At 44.3% G+C, this 15,125-nt stretch overlaps 1 protein-coding gene across 1 annotated transcript in view; it reads right to left on the bottom strand.

Annotated features, from left to right (window-relative positions):
- AFG2A (AFG2 AAA ATPase homolog A) overlaps positions 1–15,125 on the bottom strand; it is a 707,754-nt gene that overhangs the window by 504,312 nt on the left and 188,317 nt on the right. The gene's annotated exons all lie outside the window — the stretch shown is intronic.

Raw genomic sequence — 15,125 nt, 5'->3', positions numbered from 1 at the left:
GAAGGTTTTCCTACCCACTTTCTTTAACAAGTGCAACCAGATGTGAGCTCTGAAATGCTAAAAATTGTGAACAAATGTTAACCTTTAGGGCCCAATTAGGCCTCTGCATTCTTGGGCATTGCATTAACGCACATGAATTAACACACATTTATTCATGCGTTTATTTGCTTGTAACCCTCAGACATGAAAAATAAACAAAGAACATCCTTCTATAATGTGTACTAGCCTGAATCCAAAGCACTAAGTGTGGTTCTTCTCTGATCACGCCTCTCTGCATGAATCACTTCTTTTTCTCTTTCCTCCAATTAACGTCAGATATCAGGGAACACTGTGCTCTATGTATGCCAGCCTTTTTAAACCAGGCTGGGGTGCCTTCAGGATTCTTCAGGGCTGCCTTGGCAAAATGCCTAAAGATGGCCTCACATTGTACACAAGCCAGTGGGTGAATCAAGCCTGCCTTTTAGGTACACTAAGACACAACCTTCTAGCCACTAGTGTCCTAACAACTAAGGACATCATCGGTTGATTAAAAGGACATTGGGTGCCTGCACAGCATCCTTGTTTGTTCCTCCACTGCACCTTTCCATCAGCACTGGGATCACATCAGCTGAGTGAGGGAGAGAAACTGAGGGAGAAGAGAAACATTGGAATACTGGCCAGTACCACTGTGCAAAGGTGTATTTGCATTGGAAGTAGAAATCCCCCCTAATGTTGAGTGTCCTACATGTGTGGATGTTGCTGCATTATTTAAAACTTTTATTTTAGAATGGGGTGCCTTGAGAGTGTGCATAATTTTAAAATGTACCTTGACTGAAAAAAAGTTTGAGAAAAACTACTCTATGCTCTGCATTGTTTTTGTGACATCAGATCCCCACCCCCTGCTTCTAGAGATGAGACAACCCCCCCCCCCCCAACACTCACATGAGCCCCCTCTCGATCAAGCAATGTGCACGAGAACTGAGCTTCTACTGGGTTTCTCATTACTCATTGGCTGAGACAGCCAGTGAGCCAATGAGGAGAGAGTGGGGGAGCAGGGGTGAGCCATGGCTCTGTGTGTCTTTTCGGGAGCGAACATGCACCAGTGCCCCCAGAGCAAGCAGCTTGCTATTGGGGGGCACTGGCTGAAGAGAAGAAGCCAGGAGCACCAGGGGAACCAAAAAGAGGCAGACCGGGGCTTCTCTGTGCAAAATCACTGCACAAAGCAGGTAAGTATAACATGTTTGTTTGTTTTTTTTAACTAACCTTTAATGTCACTTTAAGGAACCCCATTTAAATATTGGGATGGCAATGCACCAAAACATTCTAAAAAATGGGTACGCACGCTTTTGGTAACAAAGAGCATCCAAACGAAAGGTAGTATGTTACTGTGAATTGTGCATTGTAGTACACTCAATGCTTCTGCGTTGAACCTGTATTGCCTTAGTGCATTGTGGTGGCAATAAAAATAAATAGCACTGCAACATGCAAATGCACATAATGTGTGTTGAGCTACAAAGCAAGTTACCACAACATACCGCAGCGCAAAAATGTGTTTTGGCCCTAGATTTTAAGCCTGTACTGCTCCTAATTTGCTACAAAGGCTTGAATGGGAATTCCAAGGAATGGTGTAACCCACATGGTCCAAACATGGGAAGAACTTTCTCACTCAAAGCTGAGGCCCAATCATCACAGCCTTCCTGAGCACAAGAATGATCAGTCCTAATGAGATCTTTGCTGAAGAACAACAGTGGAGTATCTTCTTCATCCTCCAGCAACACTGAAAAACATTCTAGCCTCAAAGTGATTCTAAAAGGTAAACTTTTTATTTTTAAAAAATAACAAACATGTTATACTTACCTGCCCTGTGCAATAATTTTGCACAAAGCAGCCCCGATCCTCCTTTTCTGGGATCCTCCGCCGATGCTCCTGGCCCCTCTCCCTTGCTGAGTGCCCGATAGCAAGACGCTTGCTTTGAGATACTTTTCCAATAGTTGTTTATAAGATATAAGGCCCTTTTTTTCCAGAGTTAGACTCCAGAGAGGTTATTAGCAGCATAGCCTGCAAAGTGAGGTAAGTTTTCTTAGCTTCAGACACCAGGGCGTGTCTTAATTGAAGATATTGGAAAAACCAAAAGCAGGTAATTGATACAGTATGTCTCCTATAGCTTCTGGTAGGAACTTTTAATATGGTGGGTATACATCTGAACATTTCTTACACCTTTAAGATACCAATAATGGAACCCAAATGAAATACATTTTAAATGTAATAGGAAGCTGAAAGAGGGCACTTTCTGAACATTAAATGTTCTTATCCTATTCTCCATGAAATGTGCAACAAAACTGCTAAATACATACAGGACTATTTTTAATAAACATCAAAATACATATTTTGCCTCTTTTTATGGCAAGCATTTAAAATAAAATCTACCACACATCTCTTGGCCAAGTTGGCTTGGATTTACATAATGCAGCACACTGATTCTCACAAAGCGAGGACCAATAGAAAATTCTGAACCTCCAATCAACAGACGCTGAAAAGGTAATCTGTATTAAAAACTGCTTTTACCTAGAATGCAAGACCCAGTGGGCTTAAAATAGGCATTCTTATTCACATTCTTAAAGATAAACAAGGTCAACTTTGCTCTAATCCTAAAGACATTGTAAATCTTTCAGAAGTATTAGGCTCCGTTCACATGTAGGCGTTTTGGGGCGTTTTTGAGGAGTTTTTCTGCTCTAGGATCAGCTCTCAAAACTCCCAACAAGACAAATCCTATTCATTTCAATGGCCCCTGTTCACATCTGAGTGTTTTGACGCTGTGAGAAAAACGCCCAACGCTCAAAAAAGTACATGAGCTTCTTTTTGGGCAGATTACAGGCGTTTTCCATGGTCTCTATTCAATCTAAAAACGCCTGCACAAAAAACGCCTGTAAAAACGCCTGTAAATCGCGGTAAAAAACGCTCAGGTGTGAATGTAGCCTTACTCCTCTTGGAACAATCAATCCTGCAGTGCATATGACAATGAATATTGGCAGGTTCTTGTAAACTGTAACCTCCTATCTCTGACCTTAGAACAGGTAGTGAGTTTATTTAATCCTATTTTCAAAGAATACATTTTTCAAACCATTACAATGCTATAAATAACACTTCACCTGGCTCAGGTCTACTAATTAAAAAAAAATAAAAATCTCTATTTACATAGTTTCATAGGGTTCTCCTATCTCAGAGGGCCCATGGGTATACGGCTTTCACAGTGCAAGAAGCACAGGCCAAAATATTGATTTAATGCTTGAATACATCTCCTTTATTCAGTCCAGTTCAAATAACATTTATTTCGGGTCATTCAACAGTTAATATTTGCAATGTATGGTATATCATGCTAATACCACTATGGCTCCTGTAATAGCTTTACGTTTGACCAGATAAGATATCTGTCATAATGCAATATCCTTATCGTTTTCAGATGCTCCTTTAGCTAGTATCTTGAGCTCAGTGCTTTTAATCAAAGCTTTTGTACAGGCATATACTTTATGTACCCTCACTTTACGTACACTCGCGAGTACAGACACATTGGCGTCTATGGGAAATCTTGGTCAGCTTGACATGGCACTGCCCGGGTTTTTTTAACATTGGTGTCTATGGGAAATCTTGGTGAGCTTGAAAAATGGATTTTTGTAAAATCTTACCGTAAAATCCTTTTCTCTTAAGCTCATTGACAGACGCAGTCCTCTTTGATTAATATCAAATTGGGTTATACTGCCCTCTACAGGAGTAGGACACTAGGCAGAAGAAAACGTTCTGGCCACACCTTAGGGGCAGTCCCAGAGGGTATATCCTCTCTCCCTCTGCTACAGGATGTCAGTTATGTCACAAAGCAGTGTCAGAGAATTTAACCCAACCCAACTCAATAATAGAGGGGCGGGTACTGCGTCTGTCAATGAGCTTAAGAGAAAAGGATTTTACGGTAAGATTTTACAAAAATCCATTTTTCTCTGTCGCTCATTGACAGACGCAGTCCTCTTTGATTAATATCAAATTGGGACGTCCCAAAGCAGTGCTACAAATGAGGGGTGGGATAATGGAAATCAAAATCCAATCTAGAAGGCCCAACCGGTGCCGACTAGAAATCTTAAAGGCTCATCAGACAAAAGGATGAGACTCAACTGAAAACCCAACAGAAAAAAACCCTCGAGGTAGACCAACGGTCTCCTCAAATTGCGGCCTGCAGAACCTTGCGGCCAAAAGAGGCATCCGACGATGCCATCACATCAACTTTATAAAATTTTGTAAAGGTATGAACCGACGACCAGGTAGCCGCCTTGCAAACCTGGACCACTGACGCCTGATGGCGGAAGGCCCAGGAAGCACTAAGCGCCCGAGTGGAGTGCGCCTTAACAGGGAACGGAGGATTCCGACCCTTAATAGAATAAGCCTGTACCACCGTCTGTCTGATCCATCTGGAGATAGTCGCGGCAGATGCAGGCAACCCCTTTTTGGGGCCATCCGTGATCACAAAAAGAGAATCCGTCTTACGAAACGAGTCCGTAGTTTTCAAGTATACCCTGATTGCCCGAACCACATCCAAGGAATGTAACGCAAACTCCCGAGGATGACTGGGCTTAGGACACAGGGAAGGTAACACAATATCTTCATTCAGATGAAACTCTGAAACCACTTTAGGAAGGAAGGATGGATTCGGACGAAGAACCACCTTATCCCTATGAACCACCAGATATGGGGAACGACAAGATAATGCGGCCAGTTCTGACACCCTGCGTGCAGAAGTGATGGCCACCAAGAAGGCCACCTTCTGGGATAACGTAAGCAAGGGAATTCTCAGTAATATCTTCAAAGGGAGGTTTCTGAAGAACCGACAACACCAAATTAAGATCCCAGGGCGGTAAAGGCGCACGCACTGGCGGAGCCAGGTGCTGCACCCCCTGGATGAAATTCCGCACCAAGGAATGAGTAGCCAAAGGCTTCTGAAAGAAGATTGCTAACGCTGAAACCTGACCCTTGATAGTACTCAAGGCCAGCTTCTGCTCAACCCCCTGTTGCAGAAAAGCCAAGATTCGGGTCACCGAATAGGCACGTGGAGGAACTCCAAGGGATTCACACCACGCAATATAAGACTTCCATGTGCGATGATAGACTTTTCTGGAAGTCGCTTTCCTTGCTTTAATTAGAGTAGGAATAACTGAAGTTGACAATCCCTTGTCCTTCAGCACCTGGGTCTCAATAGCCAGGCCGTTAAAGCCAGCGATTGTAAAGCAGGATGGAAGATCGGTCCCTGAGACAGCAGATCCTCCTTGAGAGGAAGTCCCCAAGGAGCGTCCGCGACCAGTCTGACCAAGTCAGCGTACCAGGCTCGACGAGGCCAGTCCGGAGCTACCAGGATAACTGGAATTCCCTCCACCTCTATCCTACGCAGAAGTTTCGGCAGTAACTTGAGAGGAGGGAAAGCATACAGTAACTGATACTGCCCCCACGGGGCGACCAGCGCGTCTGCTACGTCCACTAGAGGATCTCGGGAGCGGGCTACAAACCTCCGCACCTTCCTGTTGAGCCGAGATGCCAACAGGTCCACATCCGGGGTGCCCCAATAAAGGCACAGCTGGTGAAATACCTCTGGATGAAGAGACCATTCCCCTTGATCCAGAATCTGACGGCTGAGATAATCTGCCTGCCAATTTTCCACCCCGGAATGAATACCGCGGAGAGAGCCGGAACAAACCGTTCCGCCCAATGAAGAATGCTGGTCACTTCTATGGCCGCCAGGGCACTCTTGGTGCCCCCTTGGTGATTGACATAAGCCACGGCCGTGGCCTTGTCCAACTGGATCCGAACCGGGCTGCCCTGGAGCTGCTCGGTCCAGTAAATCAGACAAAGTCTGATCGCTCTCAGTTCCAATACATTTATCGGTAACCTGGATTCTATCGGAAGAAATGACTTCCCCTGGCTGAGCATCGGAGACCGAAGCCACCAGACCAGAGACTCTCTGGTCCGCTCGCTCAACCGGATCCGACTGTTCAGGGAATCGGGATTCCGATTCCATCTGAGAAGAATCTCCTTTTGGAGAATTCGGGTATGAGACTGGGCAAACGGTACTGCCTCGAAGGAGGCCACCATCAGTCCCAGGACCCTTATGCAAGTCCGAATGGAAGGCCAATTGACGGACATCAACATCCGAATCGTTGACGGAATCTTCTGGAGTTTCTCCGCAGGGAGAAACACTCTTGCCAAGGATGTATCCAAAGTTAGGCCCAGATAGTTCAGTCTCCTGGTGGGAACCAGGGATGATTTTTGCCGGTTCACCAGCCATCCGAACTCTTCCAAAGAGATCATCGTGATCTCCAAGTTTAGCAACAGAGCCTGCGGAGACTCCGCACGGAGAAGAAGATCGTCTAGGAACCTAGAATCGATATGCCCCGCTGTCGCAACAGCGCCAAAACTGGGGCTAACACCTTTGTGAAGACCCGGGGAGCAGAGGCGAGACCAAAGGGTAACGCCGCAACTGATAATGGTTCTCTCCCACGGAAAAGCGAAGGAAACTCTGATGTCCTGCGAAGATGGGGATACGAAGATAGGCATCCTTGATGTCTATGGACGCCAGGAAATCCCCCTGATGCAGGGAGGCCACCACTGTTCGGATGGACTCCATCTTGAATTTTTGTACCCGGACAAAACACTTGAGTGCTCTCAAGTCCAGAATTGGACGCACCTTGCCCTCTTTCCTGGGTATTGTGGACAGGTTCGAATAGAACCCCTGAAAATGTTCTGTCCAAGGAATGGGAACTACCACTCCTTGTTGCATCAAGTCCATTACTGCCCCCCGCAAAGGCTTTTAAGCGATCCGGGGATAGTCGAATATTGGAAGGGAAGAATCGCACCGGTGGAAGTGATCGAAACTCGATCTTGTATCCTGACCGTATGACCTCGCGAACCCATTTTTCCGAGATTCTGGAAAGCCATGGATCCGGAAACCGGTGAAGACGTCCCCCCACCCCAGAGATGGGTGGGGGCGCACCTTCAGGCTGTATTGGTCTTATCTTCAGGTTTGGCTAAGCCGGACTTTCTTAGGACCACTGCTGAAACCAATGCACGCCCCAACAATGGAGTGGCGTCCAGGGCGGCGTCACAGATGAACTGTAGCCCTTGTATCATCTGCTCCAGCAAATCTGATACTGCCGGGGGGATACTTCTCCCCTCTAGGTCACGGAGTAACAACTTGGTCCATTCTGTCAAAGTTTGTGAAACTAAACCAATGGCAACCACTGGCCTAAAGGCTGACCCTATCAGGGAAAAAATGGAGCGGGATTCCGCTTCCACCTTACGATCCACCGGATCCCTAAAGGACGGAGCGTCCTCCAACGGGATAACAGTGGCTTTATTTAGTCTAGAAATCGGTGAGTCCACCAATGGTGGTACCGTCCATTTTTTAAGGAGGGATTCCTCAAACGGATAGCGCCTAGCAATGCGTTTGGAAATAGCAGGGGTTCGTTTCGGACGACCCCATTCTTCTTTAATTAGATTACCAAAACATTTGGGCAAGGGAAAAACCTTCGCCATTTTGGTAGGCTTGCTAGTACCAAAAGGAATTTCAGTATCAGCTACCTCTGCCGGTGTAACCTCAAGACTTAAGGTTTCCCGGACAGACACAACTAGTGCATCCACCAACGCTTCTTCTTGTGCTATGGTGGAGGCAGAAACGTCCTCCTCACTGTCTGAGGAGACCGTACCTGAGACAGCAGCCCCAGAAGAGGGACCTGCAGCTGCAGTGACAAGCTCAGAATCCGTATCTGAAGTGTCAGATGAAATAGGGGTAGGCAGGGGTCGCTTTCTTGCCCCCCGTCCCTGACAGGCCACCTCCACCAGGGATACAAAAGACTCCAAAACCGCTGACAATGCATCAATCATAAGTGGGGCACTGGAGGGTGCTGCGGCCACCTCGAGGAGATCAGGTGGGGATACATGTGTGGCAGGGTCCATGATTAATCCAAGACACTTGCCAGCAAACAAAAATTGCAAAAGAAAAAAACTTTTTTTTTTTTTTGTAATCCCCCAGCGCAACAGCGCCCCTCAGTGTTACCTGTATCGGACCCCCACAGAGAGAGAGAGAGAGACCCCAAGGGCTCACCACCTGATGCACCGAAGCTTCTATCGAACTGCTCTCAGCGCTGTCCTTTACAGAACAGTAAGTTTGTGGATCGTTTTCCCGGGTAAAGGAGGCGGCTCCGCCCCTTTACGCGCCTTCCGGCGCTGCCCCTGCTACTCCTCGAGGTAGCTGGGCGTCTCCAAAATGGCCGCCCCATGCAGGAGACACGAGGCTACGCCAAAATGGCGGCCCCGCGCGACCTGCGGAAGGATGGCGGCGGCCTGCGCCTATGGAAAGATGGCGGCGGCCTGCTAAAACGTGCGGCCTGCGGGAGGTGTGCGGCCTGCGGGAGGATGGCGGCGGCGGATGGCGGTAGTCCAGGTAACTGCAACCTTATGCATAAGGTAGGATCATATCACCCTCTTACCTGGCCATCCTAAATAGTAATGCCAGCCCCTGACCTCCCTTTACAGTGCCCACTCTTTACAGTGACTATCCGATAGTCAGCTCCCAAACCAAGCCTCCTGGTTCTTATTCACCAAATCACACTCAAGAGGGAGATCTGTGACATGTTATAGGATAGAGGGGGGACCCAGGATCAAGAGGGTCCGACCATCCACAGAGGGGCCCGTGTCTATTCCCAAAACCCGACAGGGGAGAGGGGGAACATACTACTCACCATACCGGAACCGGTGGTCTACTGGTCTCGGGGATTGAAGCCAAGAGTATTGAAAGAAAATCTCTTCGGCCTTAGAGGAAAAGGGGGAATCTTCCCAACTTGAGGCCCAGGCTTCTTCAGAGCAAAAAAGTGCTCTTACCCTCCGTAAAACCCAAGGCTGTTCTAAAGAATCCTTCCCCCCTAAAGAGCATACAAAGCAGATGCTTTGTAAGCATTTTTAACCAAATAGCTTCCTGCATATTATTTCATAGTAGTCGTAGGGTTTCTCTCAATTAAAGCACTAGTAGAAGTCATAAGTCGCTCTTCCATTTGTAAGGTGGTATGCACCACACAAATAAGAACCAGGATTGTTCCCTTAAATTTTGGAGCTATGGCAGCTGACAAAACCATCCTCAATAGGAGTGGTCAGTGCTTTATAAGAGATTCCTCAATCAGATATTGCTCTTCAAAACATTTGGGAGGTGTGGATAGTTTAGCAGGAGGTTCCTAGTCTCCATAAATGATCTCTTGAAGAAGCATATGTACCAGAAAGATTTTGATACTCTTAGGGTTTTTCAGGAATCTCAGACTAATATAAGCACTATTAGAAACCAGAGGCAGCTTTTCCATTAAAGGTGGTATGTACCACATCAAAAAGAACTGGGATGTTTTCGTTAATACTGGGAGCTATGGCATTTGCCTGCGACTCCTCAAGGACAAAATCATCCTGCAAGGATTTGTGCAACTTTTATTCAGACAGAGCATCTGCAACAGAAGGTTCAGAGGCCACTACAGTTGTGCATATATCAGACAATGATTATGGAGGGCGCTGGAGGAAGTTTACATCCTCTGCATTCAGAATAAGCAAACAAAGTCATGAATCATAACTGGAGAACTTTTACCAGGGTAATGCTGAGGAGGTAGCCACATCTGAAAGCACTAAGGAAGGCTCTAGGTAATGTAGAAGTTCAGACAGAGAACACTGGTCCTGGCTGTCGATGTCAGGCCCAAAAAACAGAGCACTGCAGATTGACACTAGGTACTCATGAAACATCTGCTGAGAGTAGATTCAAATGGCTGGAGATGACCAGGTCACTATAGATGGCAACAAGCACTCAATTACTCAGTGTTTAGACCCTATCCATCAAGATAAACAGAAAACAATGGGGTAATAATCGTGCCCAAAAGTCCACAGTCCTAATAATATAGTATTTAGTAATATAACAGTAATATTATAACAGGAAGTGAGGGAAAATCTTCCTATTGGTAACGCAGGGGAAAAAAAAAACACTTATTTTTGACAGAGAATGGGTTAGAATTTCTTCCAGTATTTGTTCAGTGTTGTCTGTGTTTCCATCACTTCTCTCACTTCCTGTGTAATCCCTGAAACAGTAAGGGCTCGTTTACGCTTGTGGTAGCTCTCTGTAGAGCAATTCGCCTTGCCACCACCTGTTTTAGCCCCTAAAAGCCTGCACCACCACTGTGTACATTGCACGTGGTTGCAGGACAGTTGGGTTGCAGCCCCATTTCCTTGAATAGGTGGCCTTCGGATGGCAGCACTGCCCGTTGAACACAACAAAGCTAATAGCCTTTGTTGTGCAGCTAAGAAAAGCATCATGGCCATGGCGTGTGTAGGCTGGGCAATAAAAACAGGGCTCATCATCCTGCTTTTACCAACCCCCAACTGCAAGTGTAAATTAGGCCGAAATGATAAGAAATCTCTCAATCTGGAACATACAAAGCAATAAAAGTATCTGTTTGGCAGAGTGGAAAGTTGATTTCTTATTGTCACAATCAGGAAAATTACTCTTTTTTTCCCTGTGGTGACACCAGGAAACGATGCAGACTCTAACTGAAAAAAAAAAAAAAACAATTAAAGAACCCTGGAAGAGGTTCTAACACCCTCGCCCCTGCACTATATTAGGCTTTAATATTTGATTGACTTAACTATGCAGAAACTCGCTAGACACACATGTGAAATTTTATTATATAACACAGTCCAGTAATATGCACTAGTCTTGTCATTCATGTGTTTAGTTATATTAGGCAGTATTGTTGAGGAACCCAGACCTCTGTCTTTTGTGGTGAAACTGAATATAAAATCCAAGTTTATGATGTCACTTTAACAGCAAAGAGGAGAGTGCTAGATTGTTTACAAGTTTTCAAGGATAAATTTATACCATTTTGATCATTTATTCAAAGAATCTGATTAACGTATGACATACCACTCAATAATACCAGCCCAAACCCTTTTATGTAACCCTCTAGAAATAAAAAACAATTCAGAAACAAGTCTCATTAGCCATAACAAGCTCACGTAGAGCAAGATATCCCAGATTCTCTCTTGCTTGTTCTCACATAACAATCTATACCTTTGACACGTCCACACATTCTTGTTTTTTAACTCTCTACGAGGTTAGAGGGAACAAGACCATTGCCACCAGGCCTGAAACTTGACTGAAGCCATGTTCAAAATTCCTCAACAACTGTGGTGAAACAGAAATTATTTCTCCAGCACTAGTATAAAGTTACTGAAATGCTGATCGGAGTTGAAATTGTGGCTTCATTGCAGTTTGATCACCAAATGAGAAAATTGTAGGGCTCTCCTTTCATCCAGTTCCTCCCTGCCTATTGCCTTAGGGGTTAATTGTAACAATGATCAGGCCGCAGACAAACAGCAGAGGGAATCTGTTGTTACTGCACATTACTCTTTCTGTGATTGTCAGGTCTCAACTGCTGATTTATTTACAGTATTAAAAAAGAGGTTACAGCTGAGGTGCTGAGAAAATCTGCAACACAAGAGAGCTTCTAGTACTGGTACAATGTATTTTATACAAAGGCAAGCGATATCAGACTTTTTGAGGTTTAAAATGGCTTAAAGCTGAAGTCTAGGTATGATGTTTTTTGCATGATTACAGTACATTGGTCCAGCTTGGAGCAATAGAAGAATGCATGTATCATACCTGAGTGATCACAGTGGAAGGCGCAATCACTGTAGAAGTCACCACTACTACAGCGATTGCTGCTATTTTCTGGGTCTTAAATCAAGTGGCTGCCTTTCTTCATATGGCACTTTTCCACTGCAAGTATCAGCTCGGCTCCACTCGGCCCTGCTTGGTCCTGCTTGGCTCTGTTTGCTTTTCCACTGCATGTTACCGCATGGTACGGTGTTGGAACGGTTCGGTTTGGTACGGTTTGTTTTTCCACTAAAGTAAAGTGGGTGGGATAACAACGATTCTCTGACCAATCAGTGGCTAGTAGTGACAAACAGTCAAGGCTGCATGCAAAGGATTGTGGGATATGGTACCGGTACGGCCCTCTTGGAACCACAACTGAGGTGGTATTGTTTAAGCAAGCCGTACCATTCGGTTCCATGTAGTGGAAAAGTGCCGCCGTACTGTACCGTACCGAACCGTTCCAACACCGTACCATGCGGTACCATGCAGTGGAAAAGCGCAAAAGCGAGCCGAACCGTTCTGTTCCATGCAGTGGAAAAGCGCCAATAGTAAACACGAGAGTTCTCGCATAGCAATGCCACTATTCACAGAATGCCTTGTATTTTATTTAATGAATACAAGACGATCTCTGATTGAACAAGGCGAAGAGGCGGAGCACTGACCCCACAATTTCCACCTCATCCAATAAGAAAATACAGTGCCTTGCGAAAGTATTCGGCCCCCTTGAACTTATCGACCTTTTGCCACATTTCAGGCTTCAAACATAAAGATATAAAACTGTAATTTTTTGTGAAGAATCAACAACAAGTGGGACACAATCATGAAGTGGAACTAAATTTATTGGATATTTCAAACTTTGTTAACAAATAAAAAACTGAAAAATTGGGCGTGCAAAATTATTCAGCCCCTTTACTTTCAGTGAAGCAAACTCTCTCCAGAAGTTCAGTGAGGATCTCTGAATGATCCAATGTTGACCTAAATGACTAATGATGATAAATAGAATCCACCTGTGTGCAATCAAGTCTCCGTATAAAATGCACCTGCACTGTGATAGTCTCAGAGGTCCATTTAAAGCGCAGAGAGCATCATGAAGAACAAGGAACACACCAGGCAGGTCCGATATACTGTTGTGGAGAAGTTTAAAGCCGCATTTGGATACAAAAAGATTTCCCAAGCTTTAAACATCCCAAGGAGCACTGTGCTAGCGATAATATTGAAATGGAAGGAGTATCAGACCACTGCAAATCTACTAAGACCTGGCCGTCCCTCTAAACTTTCAGCTCATACAAGGAGAAGACTGATCAGAGATGCAGCCAAGAGGCCCATGATCACTCTGGATGAACTGCAGAGATCTACAGCTGAGGTGGGAGACTCTGTGCATAGGACAACAATCAGTCGTATACTGCACAAATCTGGCCTTTATGGAAGAGTGACAAGAAGAAAGCCATTTCTTAAAGATATCCATAAAAAGTGTTGTTTAAAGTTTGCCACAAGCCACCTGGGAGACACACCAAACATGTGGAAGAAGGTGCTCTGGTCAGATGAAACCAAAATCAAACTTTTTGGCAACAATGCAAAACGTTATGTTTGGCGTAAAAGCAACACAGCTCATCACCCTGAACACACCATCCCCACTGTCAAACATGGTGGTGGCAGCATCATGGTTTGGGCCTGCTTTTCTTCAGCAGGGACAGGGAAGAGGGTTAAAATGGATGGGAAGATGGATGGAGCCAAATACAGGACCATTCTAGAAGAAAACCTGATGGAGTCTGCAAAAGACCTGAGACTGGGATGGAGATTTGTCTTCCAACAAGACAATGATCCAAAACATAAAGCAAAATCTACAATGGAATGGTTCACAAATAAACATATCCAGGTGTTAGAATGGCCAAGTCAAAGTCCAGACCTGAATCCAATCGAGAATCTGTGGAAAGAACAGAAAACTGCTGTTCACAAACGCTCTCCATCCAACCTCACTGAGCTCGAGCTGTTTTGCAAGGAGGAATGGGCAAAAATTTCAGTCTCTCGATGTGCAAAACTGATAGAGACATACCCCAAGCGACTTATAGCTGTAATCGCAGCAAAAGGTGGCGCTACAAAGTATTAACTTAAGGGGGCTGAATAATTTTGCACGCCCAATTTTTCAGTTTTTTATTTGTTAAAAAAGTTTGAAATATCCAATAAATTTAGTTCCACTTCATGATTGTGTCCCACTTGTTGATTCTTCACAAAAAAATTACAGTTTTATCTTTATGTTTGAAGCCTGAAATGTGGCAAAAGGTCGAAAAGTTCAATGGGGCCGAATACTTTCGCAAGGCACTGTACCTTTCATTCACTGAAAATAATACATGACCTTGTGTTACTTCCAGTGGTTACAATGCAGGTTAGCCCACTCAGCACAACACTCGTATGATAGTGGTGATCACTGTAGCAGCAACAACAACTACTATGAGATTTGCATACTTACATCCATGCTGGACCAATATAACTATTTAATAAAAATCATGCTCAGACTTCAGTTTTAAAGCTGAAGTTTAGTCAAAAATGATTTTTCTCTTAAAGCTGCAGATACATAACTGAGCTGTAATAAAGTATGTCCCATGTGCAGGCTGCTACTTTGTGTAGAAATCTTCTATGCAGAAGACTGGTCCTAAAATGCAGTTGTTCACCACGAAGACTGAAACTTTTAGCCCTTGCTTTGCCTGAAGTGTAGTGCCAGGAAAAGGACCAGGCACCCTGCAGAGAAAATTTCCACACAAAGCACACAGCCTGCTTCCAACATGGAACATACTTTATTACAGATAAGTGATGTGAATGTAACTATAGAGGAAAAAAATAAACTTGTACTAAACTTTAGCTTTAAAGCTTGTTTTCATATCTAAATATTTAGTCAGCTGACAGAGAACTTCTAAATCTTTAACCACTTCTGAACCAGAAGATTTTCCCCCTTAATGACCAGGCCATTTCTTTTTCGATTCGGAGCTGCGTTACTTTAACTGACAATTGCACAATGCTGTACCCAAATAAAATTGATGTCCTTGTTTTCCCACAAATAGAGCTTTCTTTTGGTGGCATTTGATCACCTGTGCAATTTTTATTTTTTGCTCTATAAACAAAAAAATAGAGACAATTCTGAAAAAAATATATATTTTTTTCACATTCTGCTATATAACATTCCCAATGAAAAAAAAAATGTAAAATCTAATTTTTTCATCATTTTAGGCCAATTTGTAATCTGCTACATATTTTTGGTAAAAAAAAAAAATCCCAATAAGCGTATTTTGATTGGTTTGCGCAAAAGTTATCGTGTCTACAAACTAGGGGAAAGATTTATGTCATTTCTATTTATTTATTTTACTTGTAATTGCAGCGATCAGTGATTTTTAGCAGGACTGCGACATTGCAACGGACAGATCGAACACCTAACTGACAATTTTGA

The sequence above is a fragment of the Pelophylax lessonae genome (genome assembly GCF_965119305.1).
Source record: "Pelophylax lessonae genome assembly, chromosome: 1".
NCBI classification, from domain to species: Eukaryota; Metazoa; Chordata; class Amphibia; order Anura; family Ranidae; genus Pelophylax; species Pelophylax lessonae.
Note: the sequence above shows the minus strand (reverse complement) of the source record. Positions and strands in the feature narration are given on the sequence as shown.